Below are 16,638 nucleotides of genomic sequence, written 5' to 3'. Positions count from 1 at the left end.
ACCCACCACGGTGAATGGCTGCAGCTGGAATCTTATTCTGCAACACCGTATAGATAGTTTCAAAAATTCGATCGCAGCGCTGGAAACCTTTCCTTGTTAGCACTGACTATGAATATGTGGCGCTTTCTAGGAGCTGCTCGATCGTTGATCCAATTTCCTTCAACTCCCTACGCAGAGTCACTGTGCTGGTTGGACTGGTGGTAGCGCTTTGGAATTCACGAGCGATTTTTCCGCTGATCCCATGCGATTTTGTTACGACCACCTTCTGCAATGCTCCAGGGTCCCTATCCGTCAATACATGACATCCTACTCGACCCGTCTTAGCTGTTGTCGTGGTGGCGACTCTGTTGCCAGACATGAATACTTGCAGCGACATGTCAACTGGACCACAAGACAACGAGCTGTTGAAGCATGTAAGTAGTTTTGTTATGATGAGTCGTGACTGAGCTGCGTTACTGCTCGAATTAGGTGCCTAGAGAAACCAAATTGCAATTTAACAAGAGCTACTCAAAGGAGATAGGAAGCTACGGATCTTTGCTGATCGACAAGCTCGTGGTTGGTACATAATTTTAATTTCAACTACAGGACGAATTTGATATTACAAAATTACAAATCAGAATAACAATGTGAAAATTTTAATTCGAACCTCTGTCCTGTTAAGAAAGTATACAACCGGCTTTAATCAGAAAAACTATGTGATTGGATCATGAATTAACACAACAAAGACTGGATCATGAATTAACACAACAAAGACTATTTTAAAAATAATAATTGGATATGATTGCAAAAGGATCACAGACAGTTATCACCATAAGCAGACTATCAAGTTCATTGCTTTCGTAAGCAAAGTTCACGCAACACGAATGATTCAACTTGAGTTACTTACGAAAAGATCTCGTCCGTTCCGGCGGACAGGCCGGATATTTAACTAAAGGATGGAGGCGCGGCTTATACGAGGTGGTACTCGGAAGAAAGGAGTAGAAAGTAACCGCCAAGCAATTTCGAAGATGATCAGGCTGCAAACCAGGGCAGAAAACACGCCGAACGCACACGCGATCTCAACCTGCCGGCCAAGGCGACAAACCCCGTGTGCCCCGCATACCAAACCATTTCCGTAACAGCAAATAATTCACGCGGCAGACAAATGCAACTCGTGATTCGCCTTTTTCAAGGCCATGCGAAGTTTACTAACTACGTGACTATCTGTAACACAACTGAAAACCAGTCTGAGACATTTATCGAATAAAAGAACAATTACAATTACAGTGACTTGACAAAAGCTCTGGCCTTCACATTAAAAGAAGGTCTAAAACCAATACTGGGCCAAGAGCACACTAATTAACATAATACATCAAATTAACACTGCAAGGAACCTCTAAAAATCAGCAATAAAACTCTAGACTTGGCAAGTTCAGTATAACACCTAACTGATCTCCGGCAGATACAACATGCCACCATAAGTTTCACAAATCTTCACAGGTTAACAGCAGAATATGAATCATACGAACTTTATGCTTCCAGTTCCGCGATGAGAAGTTGTCCAGCATGACATGACGGACCCGCCAGCGTTTCGCACGCAAACGCGTCGACTTATCAGCACCGGACACCCGGCGCGCGCCAAATCGGCGAGGACGGCGAGGCCCAGACACAGCGGATGGAGACGAGAGCCTGCCTTCAAATCATGTCGCCTCGTTGAACGCCGGCCAGAGAGACCCCGGCCACACGCAAAGCCGGAAAACCAAAGCGGAACAGTCAGAGATACTTGTACAAGAGCACACAAGTGTCGGTATCAGCGACCGAAGTGGAGCCTCACTAGCGCCTGTCGCCACGGCTCAGTGATTGTTGTTGTTGTTGTTGTGGTCTTCAGTCCTGAGACTGGTTTGATGCAGCTCTCCATGCTACTCTATCCTGTGCAAGCTTCTTCATCTCCCAGTACCTACTGCAGCCTGCATCCTTCTGAATCTGCTTAGTGTATTCATCTCTTGGTCTCCCTCTACGATTTTTACCCTCCACACTGCCCTCCAATGCTAAATTGGTGATCCCTTGATGCCTCAGAAAATGTCCTACCAACCGGTCCCTTCTTCTCGTCAAGTTGTGCCACAAGCTCCCCAATTCTATTCAATACCTCCTCATTAGTTATATGATCTACCCATCTAATCTTCAACATTCTTCTATAGCACCACATTTCGAAAGCTTCTATTCTCTTCCTGTCTAAACTATTTATCGTCCATGTTTCACTTCCATACATGGCTACACTCCATACAAATACTTTCAGAAACGACTTCCTGACACTTAAATCTATACTCGATGTTAACAAATTTCTCTTCTTCACAAACGCTTTCCTTGCCATTGCCAGTCTACATTTTATATCCTCTCTACTTCGACCATCATCAGTTATTTTGCCCCCAAATAGCAAAACTACTTTAAGTGTCTCATTTCCTGATCTAATTCCCTCAGCATCACCCGACTTAATTAGACTACATTCCATTATCCTCGTTTTGCTTTTGTTGATGTGCATCTTATATCCTCCTTTCAAGACACTGTCCATTCTGTTCAACTGCTCTTCCAAGTCCTTTGCTGTCTCTGACAGAATTACAATGTCATCGGCGAACCTCAAAGTTTTTATTTCTTCTCCATGGATTTTAATACCCACTCCGAATTTTTCTTTTGTTTCCTTTATTGCTTGCTCAATATACAGATTGAATAGCATTGGGGAGAGGCTACAACCCTGTCTCACTCCCTTCCCAACCACTGCTTCCCTTTCATGCCCCTCGACTCTTATAATTGCCATCTTGTTTCTGTAAAAACTGTAAATAGCCTTTCGCTCCCTTTATTTTACCCCTGCCACATTTAGAATTTGAAAGAGAGTATTCCAGCCAACATCGTCAAAAGCTTTCCCTAAGCCTACAAATGCTAGAAACTTGGTTTGCCTTTCCTTAATTGGTTGTAAGGTCAGTATTGCCTCACGTGTTCCAACATTTCTACGGAATCCAAACTGATCTTCCCCGAGGTCGGCTTCTACCAGTTTCTCGATTCGTTTTTAAAGAATTCGTGTTAGTATTTTGCAGCTGTGACTTATTAAACTGATAGTTCGGTAATTTTCACGGCTCAGTGATCACGATGCCAAAATCAGATGTGGCGGTTCTAAAACTGTTAAACAGCGTTAAACTGACGAAGGAAGAACGTCAATAATTTTCACCGCAGTGCAGACTTTGTAATATTTTTTCGTGCAGTAATGTCAGCAGCTCTCATGTCTCAACCTCTTACCCGGGACTGCGCTTACATATTATAATCAAATCCAGTCTTACGAAAAGCGCTTCGCGTTCTACACGTAAAGGCATGACGAGTCACTGATTTTTATACAGCATTTAAATGGAGTCGTCGTTGCGAGTCTCAGAAACTCTAAGACGCATGACGCTCAGCGACCAAAATATCACACCGATATTAATGTGAAAATGTGGATAAATCCCTTTCAGGATAACAGCCATTTACGTTGAATCGTATTAAGTAGAACATTTTCGCAGATACTGGCTTTTTCAAACAGTAATTATGTCTTCGTTTTTCGCGCTATATTGTTCAGATCAGTAACTCTCTTCTTCAGCGTTCTCCATACCAAATATCATCAAAAGCGGCTCAGCAGTTTGGTCGTAAAAAAGCAACAGATACACTGCTGGGCATTAAAATTGCTACACCACGGAGATGACGTGCTACAGACGCGAAATTTAACCGACAGGAAGAAGATGCTGTGATATGCAAATGTTTAGCTTTTCAGAGCATTCACACAAGGTTGGCGCCGGTGGCGACACCTACAACGTGCTGACATGAGGAAAGTTTCCAACCGATTTCACAAACAGTAGTTCACCGGGGTTGACTGGTGAACCGTTGTTGTGATGCCTCTTGTAAGGAGGAGAAATGCGTACCATCACGTTTCCGACGTCGAGGTCGGATTGTAACCTATCGCGATTGCGGTTTATCGTATCGCGACATTGCTGCTCGTGTTGGTCGAGATCCAGTGACTGTTAGCAGAATATGGAATCGGTGGTTTCAGGAGGGTATTACGAAACGCCGTGCTAGATCCCAACGGCCTCGTATCACTATCAGTCGTGATGACAGGCATCTTATGCGCATGGCTGTAACGGATCGTGCAACCACGTCTCGATCCCTGAGTAAACAGATGGGGACGTTTGCAAGACAACAACCATCTGCACGAACAGTTCGACGACGTTTGCAGCAGAATGGACTATGAGCTCGGAGACCGCGGCTGCGGTTACGCTTGACGCTGCATGACAGATAGGAGCGCTTGAGATGGTATACTCAACAACGAACCTGGGTGTACGAATGACAAAACGTGATTTTTTCGGTTGAATCCAGGTTCTGTTTACAGCATCACGACGGTCGCATTCGTGTTTGGCGACATCGCGGTGAACGCACATTGGAAGCGTGTATTCGTCATCCCCATACTGGCGTATCACCCGGCGTGATGATATGGGGTGCCATTGGTTACACGTCTCGGTCACCTCTTGCTCGCATTGACCCCACTTGGAGCAGTGGGCGTTACATTTCAGATGTGTTACGACCCGTGGCTCTGCCCTTCATTCGATCCCTGCGAAACCCTACATTTCAGCAGGATAATGGACGGCCGCATGTTGCAGGTCCTGTACGGGCCTTTCAGGATACAGAAAATGTTCGACTGCTGCCCTGGCTAACACATTCTCCAGATCTCTCCCCAATTGAAAACGTCTGCTCAATGGTGGCCGAGCCACTGGCTCGTCACAATGCGCCAGTCACTACTCTTGATGAACTCTGGTCTCGTGTTGAAGCTGCATGGGCAGCTGTACCTGTACACGCCATCCAAGCTCTCTTTGACTCAGTGCCCAGGCGTATCAAGGCCGTTATTACGGCAGAGGTGGTTGTTCTGGGTACTGATTTCTCAGGATCTATGCACCAAAACTGCGTGAAGATGTAATCACATGTCAGTTCTAGTATAACATACTTTTCCAATGAATACCCGTTTATCATCTGTATTTCTTCTTGGTGTAGCAATTTTAATGGCCAGTAGTGTAGATTTACTTTCACATCAGTAGTATTATGCGGTTCATTGAAATGAAACCTGGCCAGTGCGTCTACCTTTACCTTACACGTAAGGTGGCGCCACGAAACTGCGGGTATGGTTGTGCCATCAATTGGTAGAGAGGCTGACGCGTGCGCCCCTTTTGATGTTGCATAGCGCCAGTGTGGTTTCACGCCGAAGAGAAGGTGGTGACACAAGCTATCGCCCACCACCGAACATGCAGGCGAGTAAGCAGGAACTACGAGGAGGGATTCGGTTTTTGGTGGCGGAGGGAGATCGAGGCCGTCAAATGTATCGACGGATGAAGGCTGTGTACGCTGAGTGCAGTCTGAGTCGTTCAAGTTTTATGGTATGGCGTAAACGATTCCTCGATGTGCGCGAGTCACTGGAAGACGATGGTCCTCCTGGACAGGCTCATCGTGTCATCATACCGGAAGTGAATGCTTTACTCTTGGACAACGACAGAATCACCGTGGACGAGATCCATCGGTTACTGGGCATTAGCGTGGGCACCGTCCACACCATAATGCATCAACACTTGAACTTTCGAAAAATCTGTGCGCAATGGTTTCCCCTCCAACTGACCGCCGAACGGCGAAATTCTCGAATATCGCTGTCTTTCAGTCATCTGAAATGTTATCATGAGATGGAATACGGCTTTCTGCCACATATTGTCACAGCTGACGAAACATGGTGTCACCATTTTGAATGGGAAAGCAAGCGTCAGAGCAAGCATTCGAAACATTCCGACTTCATCACGTCCAAAGAAATCACAGGCCGTGCACACCAGTTCTGGTAAGGTCATGATGTCCTCCTTTTTTGACCACAAGGAACCACTGTTTGTAGAGTTCCTGGAACGGGGAACCATGCCTAGCATTATCAAGTCACTTTACAGAACCTTAGAGGAGTCATCAAGTCGAAACGCCGAAGCATGTTGTCCAATGGCGTTATCCTCCTGCATGATAATGCCCGCCCACACACGGCCAATGCGGTGAAGACAACATTGCACCAGTTTAGGTGCGAAACACTGGAACATCCACCGTATGGTACCGACCTCTCACCGTGTGACTTTCATGTGTTTACACCTCTAGAAAAAGCTATTCGCAGACATCGATTCGCAACGGAGGACGAAGTGTGTGACTGGATCCAGGCCTGGATCCCACAGCAGCCCACTAGCTTCTTTGATGCTTCTTTGATGGAATCGACCGGCTAGTGTCGCAATCGGACTATTTCTGAGTATGTGTAGTGCGTATAACTACATTTTTGAGTTAATAAAGTCCGCAGCTCGTGGTCGTGAGGTAGCGTTCTCGCTCCCCACGCCCTGGTTCCCGGGTTCGATTCCCGGCGGGGTCAGGGATTTTCTCTGCCTCGTGATGACTGGGTGTTGTGTGCTGTCCTTAGGCTAGTTAGGTTTACGTAGTTCTAAGTTCTAGGGGACTGATGACCATAGATGTTAAGTCCCATAGTGCTCAGAGCCATTTGAACCATTTTTGAGTTAATAAAATCGTTACCGTTACTTTACACTAGTGACCGGGTTTCATTTGAATGCTTGCCGCCAGTTCTCAACGCTGGTCTGCAGCTCGTTGTCTCTGCCAAAATATTTTCTTCATAGCCAGCTGTTCATGTGAGCAGAGATGAAAGTCAGGGTGAGAAAATTACGGGCTGTATTATGGATGATCAAACAGTTTCGAACCCAATCGAAAACACTGCAGTAACACCTTCATTGCCCCTGCAGAGTGTGGCCGAGAACTGCCATCAAGAAGGAAACGCGTGAGAGTTGTGTTATGTGGGTTGCCAGACATCAGCTGAAATCCAGAATGAGATTTTCACTCTGCAGCGAAGTGTGCGCTGATATGAAACTTCCTGGCAGATTAAAATTGTGTGCGGAATGAGACTCGAAGTCAGGGCCTTTGCATTTCGCGGACAAGTGCTCTACCAACTGAGCTACCCAAGCACGACTCGCGCCCCGTCCTCACAGCTTTACTTCTGCCAGTACCTCGTCTCCTACCTTCCAAACTTTACAGAAGCTCTCCTGCGAAACTTGCAGAACTAGCACTCCTGGAAGAAAGGATATTTCGGAGACTTGGCTTAGCCACAGCCTAGGGGATGTTTCCAGAATGACATTTTCACTCTGCAGCGGAGAGTGCGTTGATATGAAACTTCCTGGCAGATTAAAACTGTGTGCCGGACCGAGACTCGAACCCAGGATCTTTGCCTGTAAAGTTTGGAAGGTAAGAGACGAGGTACTGGCAGATGTAAAGCTGTGAGGAGGGGTCGGGAGTCGTGCTTGGGTAGCTCAGTTGGTAGAGCACTTGTCCGCGAAAGGCAAAGGCCCTGAGTTCGAGTCTCAGTCCGGCACACAGTTTTAATCTGCCAGGAAGTTTCAACAGGTGAAATCTCTCACCAGGCCCTCACAGTTGGTGCGAGACACTATTTTCTGGGCATCTTTACTGGTCATTGTGCTCTCAAAACTGCGAAGAGCGACGTTACGCAATCGACGGGAATACCACAGACACTGCCCAACACATCTGTACAAAGCTACATCGGATGTTCACTGTGGTTTCCAATTCGCACCCGATCGGACTTCAGTTTCCGAATATGCCGTATTACAGTAAATCACAGTTTGTTTTCATATGTTTCGTTTTTTTATGTTCTTTGCAAGTTGATTCCGATGTCTTGCTGACTCGTTCCATGACGAAGTAGCTGATATGGGCCTACGGAACCTTACGGATTTAAAAGAAGAAAAAGAAATGCTGCAGAAGCTTAACTTCTTAAAGACGCCGTAAACAGCTTTATCTGCGCCCCGCGGTTACCAGGCCTTCCGGCTGACCCGTCGCGATCAATACGGCCGTAAAAACCGCCCACTGGGAAACACAAGCGAGAGTCAGCTGACTTTTATTGAGGAATTCTCATTACGAGATCGATCTCTGATTTCAGTGCTTCGTCCTTCGACACCACCTCAACGTTCCCAAGAAGCATGATAATAATTAATAGTAATAATGAAGACATTCGATTAAAAAACACTCACAAAAAATCACGTCTACTTTGATCTTACAGGTGATAGCCAAAAGTAACGAAGACATATTAAACAAAATTAATGTGTCTTACATGGGCCTTATTTGCACCACCATCTTCAAAGAAGTCCTCTTGGGAGCGTAAATAGCTCTTAGAAGTTATTCTTTGTCAGGTTGCAGTGTTGCACCTAGAATATAGTGGACCTAGAAACGCTCGATGTTTCTTGGTCAATGTTTGAATAGAGTAACTGATTTTAGAGTCACATGAAGGAATGCTTACCAGACACCGCCAGTAATTTTACAGTTTTCGTTGTTATTGTAAGACATGACATCCTGTCTTGTGCAGCAGTTGTAATTATTTCACGTAATGTATCTCTCTATACGCAGAGTGAAGCGCAGTTCCTCACATAGTAGCAAAACAAAAAAGGTCTGTCACAACATTTCGTCCTGCAGGTATTTCCTGCAGTAAATGGACGTTAGAGATAGACAATATGACAACACTGTAATCACATCTGCGGTAACTATATCTTTCAGAACACACAAATAGTTCCGTGCAGTTAATGCAGTGGATCGCGTTTTGAGTTAGCACGCCGGAGGTCGAGGGTTCGATTCTGAGTCGAGGTGTATTTATTCATATTTGCTAAAAGTAGTCTGCGTGGCAAGTATCTGGCGTCTTAATCGTCATACAACGATTAGACTGGGACTTCTACAAAACGTTTGCACTTCCATATTACGAACGCAGAAATGGAAGTACATTTGTTTTCATTAGTCAGGTTAAAAAGTAGTCTTTTGCATGCCAAGTACGCGAGTTGTTTCGAACCACTGCATCTATTAGATTTCAAACCTGTTATCTGTGTACTCTTCCCCAATGATCCAGTTGCTTGATACCAACTACACACATCGAATAAGTTTTGCATCACCTCGGTTCCGAGAGTTCCGGAACCTGTACAGAAAATTGGAATAGAGATCAACATAAACGTCGTTTCTGCCCTTTTTATTGCTCGTGAAAACCACACATTGCATGTCGAACAATCTTGCATTGATGCATGCCTGTATTCGTCGTGGCGTACTATCCACAAATTCATCAAGGCACTGTTACTCCACATTGTCCCACTCCTCAACGGCGATTCGGTGCCAACCCCTCAGAGTGGTTGGTGGGTTACGCCATCCATAAACGGCCCTTTTCAATTTATCCCAGGCGTATACGATAGGGTTCATGTCTGGAGAACATGCTGGCCACTCTAGTCGAGCGATGTCGTTATCATAATGGAAGTCATTCACAAGATGTTCACGATGGGGGTGCGAATTGTCGTCCATGAAGACGAATGCCTCGCCAATATGCTGCCGAATTGTGCGGGAGATTTTAATTTTCTGCTTCGATATGAAGAAATCTGCGGAGAAGGTGTATGGTGGATTTTTCTTTACGGAGAACATTGTTACAGGAAGCACATATCTCGATATGCTGGAGAACTTTTTCTTTTCACGCAGTTGGAGACTGGTTTGAACATGGCATTCAAGTATCGTACAGCCATTACGGAACCTTCCATAACGACCAGCGGCGTACGACGGCCCCACATAATGCCACCTAAAAAACAGCAGAGAACCTCCACCTTGCTGCACTCGCTGGACAGTGTGTCTAAGGCATGACCCAGTTGCCTCTAAACTTGTCTCCGACGTTTGTCTGGTTGAAGGCATATGCGACACTCTTCGCTGAAGAGAACGTGACACCGGTCATGAGCGGTCCATTCGGCATGTTGTTGGCCCCATCTGTACCGCGCTGCACGGTGTCTTGGTTGCAAAGATGGATGTCGCCATGGACGTCGGGAGTGAAGTTGCGCATCACGCAGCCTATTGCGCACAGTTTGAGTCGTAACACGACGTCCTGCGGCTGCACGAAAAGCATTATTCAACATGGTGGCGTTGCTGTCAGGCTTCCTCCGAACCATAATCCGTAGGTAGCGGTCATCCGCTGCAGTAATAACTCTTGGACGACCTGAGCGACTGAGCGAGGCATGTCATCGACAGTTCCTGTCTCTCTGTACCTCCTCCATGTCCGAAAAACACCGCTTTGGTTCACTCCGAGACGCCCTGACACTTCCCTTGTCAGAGCCCTGCCTGGCACAAATTAACAATGCGGACGCGATCGAACCGCGGTATTGACCGTCTAGGCATGGCTGAACTACAGACGACACGAGCCGTGTACCTCCTTCCTGGTGGAATGACTGGAACTGATCGGCTGTCGGACCCCGTCCGCATAATAGACGCTGCTCTTACATGGTTGTTTACATATTTGGGCGCGTTTAGTGACATCCCTCAACAGTCAAAGGGACTGTGTCTGTGATACAATATCCACAGTCAACGTCTGTCTTCGGCGGCCGGAGTGGCCGTGCGGTTCTAGGCGCTACAGTCCGGAACCGCGCGACTGCTACGGTCGCAGGTTCGAATCCTGCCTCGGGCATGGATGTGTGTGATGTCCTTAGATTAGTTAGGTTTAAGTAGTTCTAAGTTCTAGGGGACTGATGACCACAGCAGTTAAGTCCCATAGTGAAAAAAGAAAAAAAAAAGTCTGTCTTCAGGAGTTCTGAGAACCAAGGTGATGCAAAAATTTGTTTCATGTGTGTATTATTCTTACCACGGTCACGTCCATTACGTTTTGTTAGTGCCTTACGTCACCAGTAGGGCTAGCTTTGCAAATAGTCTGCAAGTTCAAATGGCTCTGAGCACTATGGGACTTAACTTCCATGCCCGAGGCAGGATTCGAACCTGTGACCGTAGCGGTCGCGCGGTTCCGGACTGTAGCGCCTAGAACCGCTCGGCCACCCCGGCCGGCAAATAGTCTGCAAGCTCTATTATTATTTTTACGTATTATGACCGTGGAACACCTAATTATGCCGTTCGACATTGAATCTGAAAAGCGCTTGACGTTCAGATGGTTCTAAGCACTATGGGATTTAACATCTGAGGTCATCAGTCCCCTAGACTTACAACTACTTAAACAACTAACCTATCACACACATCTATGCCCGAGGCAGGATTCGAACCTGCGACCGTAGCAGCAGCGCGGTTCCGGACAGAAGCTACTAGAACCGCTCGGCCACAGCGCCGGCGATGTGTAGTCTCTCCATGTGTAACTATCAGTAGTAGTAGAATTTCGTATTCAGGCCATAAGTGGCCCATCGGGACCATTCGACCGCCGTGACAGCCTCAGCTCAGGATGCAGATGGAAGGGGCGTGTGGTCAGCACGCCCCTCTTCCGGGCGTTATGGCGGTTTTCTGTGACCGGAGCCGCTACTATTCGGTCGAGTAGCTCCTCAATTGGCATCGCGAGGCTGAGTGCACCCTGAAAAATGGCAACAGCGCATGGCGGCCAGGATGGTCACCCATCCAAGTGCCGGCCACGCCCGACAGCGCTTAATTTCGGTGATCTCACGGGAACCGGTGTTTCCACTGCTGCACGGCCGTTGCCCGTGTTAAGGCGCTGCAGTCTTGGACTGTGCGGCTGGTCCCGGAGGGCATGGGTGTGTGTGTTTGTCCTTAGGATAATTTAGGTTGTCTGTAAGCTTGGGGACTGATGACCTTAGGAGTTAAGTCCCATAAGATTTCATACACATTTTATTATTAATTATTATTATTATTGTCGATGGAAACGTGGAACCACGTCCAATACCGTTGGGGAAACTGTAATTCGGAAACGAACATTTCACAGTTAGCAGTGTCGTGATGAATTACGCAGAACTAAAGTTGCAATGTGGTGATGCGCGGTAAGTAGAACAGTCGGCTGCGACTAATGACGTGTTTATACTGTACCCGCTGTTCACCAGACAGGGAGTAGTTGCTAATGGAGTGACGCGCCCGTGACAACTCCGTGTACATTCGTGCACATATTGTATTCTCGTGTTGTGTTATTATACAACAGTTTGGCAGACATATGACTTACGCAAACGATGAATACGTGGATACGCTTCTGGTCGTTGCTGCATCTGATAACTGACCTGCTGTTGCCACTCGTCAATAAGCTGGTAGATACGCTGGTCGATAAAAATGTGTTTCGTCGTCTGGAGTTTCGCCTTCGGGAGACAGGCTCTCTCTCCTTCCTCCATCGCGTGACGGACTCGCCCCGTACTCCGGTTACTGGGGAAGCTATTCCGGAAGTCGTAAACCAAGAACCCTAGCGAAGTACACGCAGCGTAACAAGACAACTTGTAAGGGATCCGTGATCCCACGAACATAGATGCTAGTATCCGACATCTGGGTCGATAACACAGGATTGTCAAGCGCTGCAGGAGGCAAGGTGTTGTGTACATAGTTCCGCGTAGTCAGCGCGTGCACAACTTTCCCACTAGAGCGCGTCCCGCTAAGCACAACAGTGCAGGCGCAGCGCTCGTCCATCTCCGCACTACGAGATGGCGCTGCCTTAGAGACGGACCAAATTCTGCTTCCGCCGATCCGCGTATTAATATGTCACGCAGCCAATGAGATTGCTGCTAATGTAGAACCTTTTCTCCTCGCGGATCACACTCACGCAGTGATACCTGAATGCGCGAGGTATTATAACGTGTGTACAGACCTCCGATTAGTCAGTCTGCATCAGTCTGCGTTTGTCTGTAGCAGTGTATAGTCAAGTTTGTCTGCGCCTAATCAGATTACCATATTCCTGTACAAAGCCATGAAGAGAAATGTATAGTCATTTTGTCAAGTATCAGAGATATGTGAGAATAAGATTAACGTACCAAGACCAAAGGAACTTCAGATTGTCAATTGTAAATAGCATCCAGAATCAAGTTAAGTAAGGTTTATGATTGTTATTATTTTAATAAATGTGTGTGAAAATTAATCAAGTGCTGTTTAAAGTTGGTCACCGTCAATCTGCTACTCTAAGTGTGCAAGTGGCATTTCTATCGTCTGACCTAACGGCAGAAGATAAACACGCCACGATAAGACCACGAGACATATAGATAACACTCGCCTACTCCGTTAGAGCGACAAGTCAAATAATCTGATGGTGTGTGTACCGAAGGTCTTACAGTACGCACACCACACAGGGAGACTAGTGTTGAGTGAGAGGTAGTACTAGAGAATGTCGAGTGAGAAGTAGTGCTGGAGAGACGGGCAAGAATGGTGGTCGAGTAAATTCACCGGAGTATGACGAGTGAGCGCGTCCCCCTTATCGTCGTGGGGTTGACCCTCATCGATACCGATTCGCCAGTGATATGAAACAGAAAGTGACAAGTGCCGAATTACGTGTTTCGCGTCAAACGCGTCGGCCAGCGACAACCATGGATTGTAGTCAGGAGTGTTGTGAATGTTAACCATCATCTTTGCCTGTGACGAAGTACTTAAAATCAACAACTAATAAAAGACATAACTGTAATTAAATGTGTAAGGCGAAGGTAGCAACTGCCTCAGAATTTGTGTGTTAGTAGAAAATATACCGTTTGTACAGGGTGTTTCAAAAATGACCGGTATATTTGAAACGGCAATAAAAACTAAACGAGGAGCGATAGAAATACACCGTTTGTTGCAATATGCTTGGGACAACAGTACATTTTCAGGCAGACAAACTTTCGAAATTACAGTAGTTACAATTTTCAACAACAGATGGCGCTGCGGTCTGGGAAACTCTATAGTACGATATTTTCCACATATCCACCATGCGTAGCAATAATATGGCGTAGTCTCTGAATGAAATTACCCGAAACGTTTGACAACGTGTCTGGCGGAATGGCTTCACATGCAGATGAGATGTACTGCTTCAGCTGTTCAATTGTTTCTGGATTCTGCCGGTACACCTGGTCTTTCAAGTGCCCCCACAGAAAGAAGTCACAGGGGTTCATGTCTGGCGAATAGGGAGGCCAATCCACGCGGCCTCCTGTATGTTTCGGATAGCCCAAAGCAATCACATGATCATCATAATATTCATTCAGGAAATTAAAGACGTCGGCCGTGCTATGTGGCCGGGCACCATCTTGCATAAACCACGAGGTGTTCGCAGTGTCGTCCAAGGCAGTTTGTACCGCCACAAATTCACGAAGAATGTCCAGATAGTGTGATGCAGTAATCATTTCGGATCTGAAAAATGGGCCAATGATTCCTTTGGAAGAAATGGCGGCCCAGACCAGTACTTTTTGAGTATGCAGGGACGATGGGACTGCAACATGGGGCTTTTCGGTTCCCCATATGCGCCAGTTCTGTTTATTGACGAAGCCGTCCAGGAAAAATAAGCTTCGTCAGTAAACCAAATGCTGCCCACATGCATATCGCCGTCATCAATCCTGTGCACTATATTGTTAGCGAATGTCTCTCGTGCAGCAATGGTAGCGGTGCTGAGGGGTTGCCGCGTTTGAATTTTGTATGGATAGAGGTGTAAACTATGGCGCATGAGACGATACGTGGACGTTGGCGTCATTTGGACCGCAGCTGCAACACGGCGAACGGAAACCCGACGCCGCTGTTGGATCACCTGCTGCACTAGCTGCGCGTTGCCCTCTGTGGTTGCCATACGCGGTCGCCCTACCTTTCCAGCACATTCATCAGTCACGTTCCCCGTCCGTTGAAATTTTTCAAACAGATCCTTTATTCTATCGCTTTTCGGTCCTTTGGTTACATTAAACCTCCGTTGAAAACCTCGTCTTGTTGCAACAACACTGTGTTCTAGGCGGTGGAATTCCAACACCAGAAAAATCCTTTGTTCTAAGGAATAAACCATGTTGTCTACAGCACACTTGCACGTTGTGAACAGCACACGCTTACAGCAGAAAGACGACGTACAGAATGGCGCACCCACAGACTGCGTTGTCTTCTATATCTTTCACATCACTTGCAGCGCCATCTGTTGTTGAAAATTGTAACTACTGTAATTTCGAAAGTTTGTCCGCCTGAAAATGTACTGTTGTCCCAAGCATATTGCAACAAACGGTGTATTTCTATCGCTGCTCGTTTTGTTTCTATTGCCGTTTCAAATATACCGGTGATTTTTGAAACACCCTGTACATCGCAACCTTTATGGTCCTTAATAATAGACAAACTTTTAATCATTCCACTATTCAGTCTCAGAACAGCCGCACTCGGTTGAAATACCCCCGAAACCACAGCAGGAAAACCGATAGCCTTCATCCATTATGCACACGGTCATATAATCATAATAATTAACTATTTGGTGGCTTCGGTAAATTAAAGAAAATCCAGTAAAGGATTTAAACGGGGGTGTTTCAAAGCGCATGTCTCGCAACGGACGATCGTTTCCGTGTGCACGAGCACGGGCTGCACCGCTGACTTTATTATTTAACGAAACACCTGCATCCTACTGACTGCCGCCTGCGGATGCAGTTCTGTGAATCGTTCCAGCAACAACAGGAAGCCAGGGACGACTTCATGAACACTATAATATAGTGTGGTGAAACAGCGCCCACTCGCAAGGATGTCTTCAATACGCCATCCGTGACCGTAGATATCATGCGCTACATCTACATCTACATGGATACTCTGCAAATCACATTTAAGTGCCTGGCAGAGGGTTCATCGAACCACCTTCACAGTTCTCAATTACTCCAATCTCATATAGCGCGCGGAAACATTGAACACCTATATATTTCCGTACAAGCTCTGATTTCCCTTACTTTATCGTGGTGATCGTTCCGCCCTATGTAGGTCATGTTGTTGTTGTGGTCTTCAGTCCTGAGACTGGTTTGATGCAGCTCTCCATGCTACTCTATCCTGTGCAAGCTTTTTCATCTCCCAGTACCTACTGCAACCTACATCCTTCTGAATCTGCTTAGTGTATTCATCTCTTGGTCTCCCTCTACGATTTTTACCCTCCACGCTGCCCTCCAATACTAAATTGGTGATCCCTTGATGCCTCAGAACATGTCCTACCAACCGATCCCTTCTTCTGGTCAAGTTGTGCCACAAACTTCTCTTCTCCCCAATCCTATTCAATACTTCCTCATTAGTTATGTGATCTACCCATCTAATCTTCAGCATTCTTCTGTAGCACCACATTTCGAAAGCTTCTATTCTATGTAGGTCAGTGGCAACAAAATATTTTCGCATTCGGAGGAAAAAGTTGGTGGTTGGAATTTGGTGAGAAGATTCCGTCGCAACCAAAAACGCCTTTCTTTTAACGATTTCCAGTCCAAATCCTGTATCATTTCTGTGACACTCTCTCCCATATTTCACGATAATACAGAACGTGCTGCCCTCCTTTGAACTTTTTCGATGTACTCCGTCACTCCTACCTGGTAAGGATCGCACACGCGCAGCAGTGTTCTAAAAGAGGACGGGCAAGCGTAGTGTAGGCACTCTCCTTAGTAGGTAGGTTACATTTTCTAAGTGTCCTGCCAATAAAACGCAGTCTTTGGTTAGCCTTTCCCACAACATTTTCTGTGTGTTCCTTCCAATTTAAGTTGTTCGTAATTGTAATACCTAGGTATTTAGTTGAATTTACGGCTTTTAGATTAGACTGATTTATAATGTAACCGAAGTTTAATGGCTTCCTTTCCGCACTCATGTGGATGACCTCACACATTTCGTTATTTTAGATCAACTGCCACTTTT

The sequence above is a fragment of the Schistocerca serialis genome, chromosome 10, assembly GCF_023864345.2.
Source record: "Schistocerca serialis cubense isolate TAMUIC-IGC-003099 chromosome 10, iqSchSeri2.2, whole genome shotgun sequence".
In the NCBI taxonomy this organism is placed as follows: Eukaryota; Metazoa; Arthropoda; class Insecta; order Orthoptera; family Acrididae; genus Schistocerca; species Schistocerca serialis.
This window is presented reverse-complemented; position numbering follows the sequence as displayed.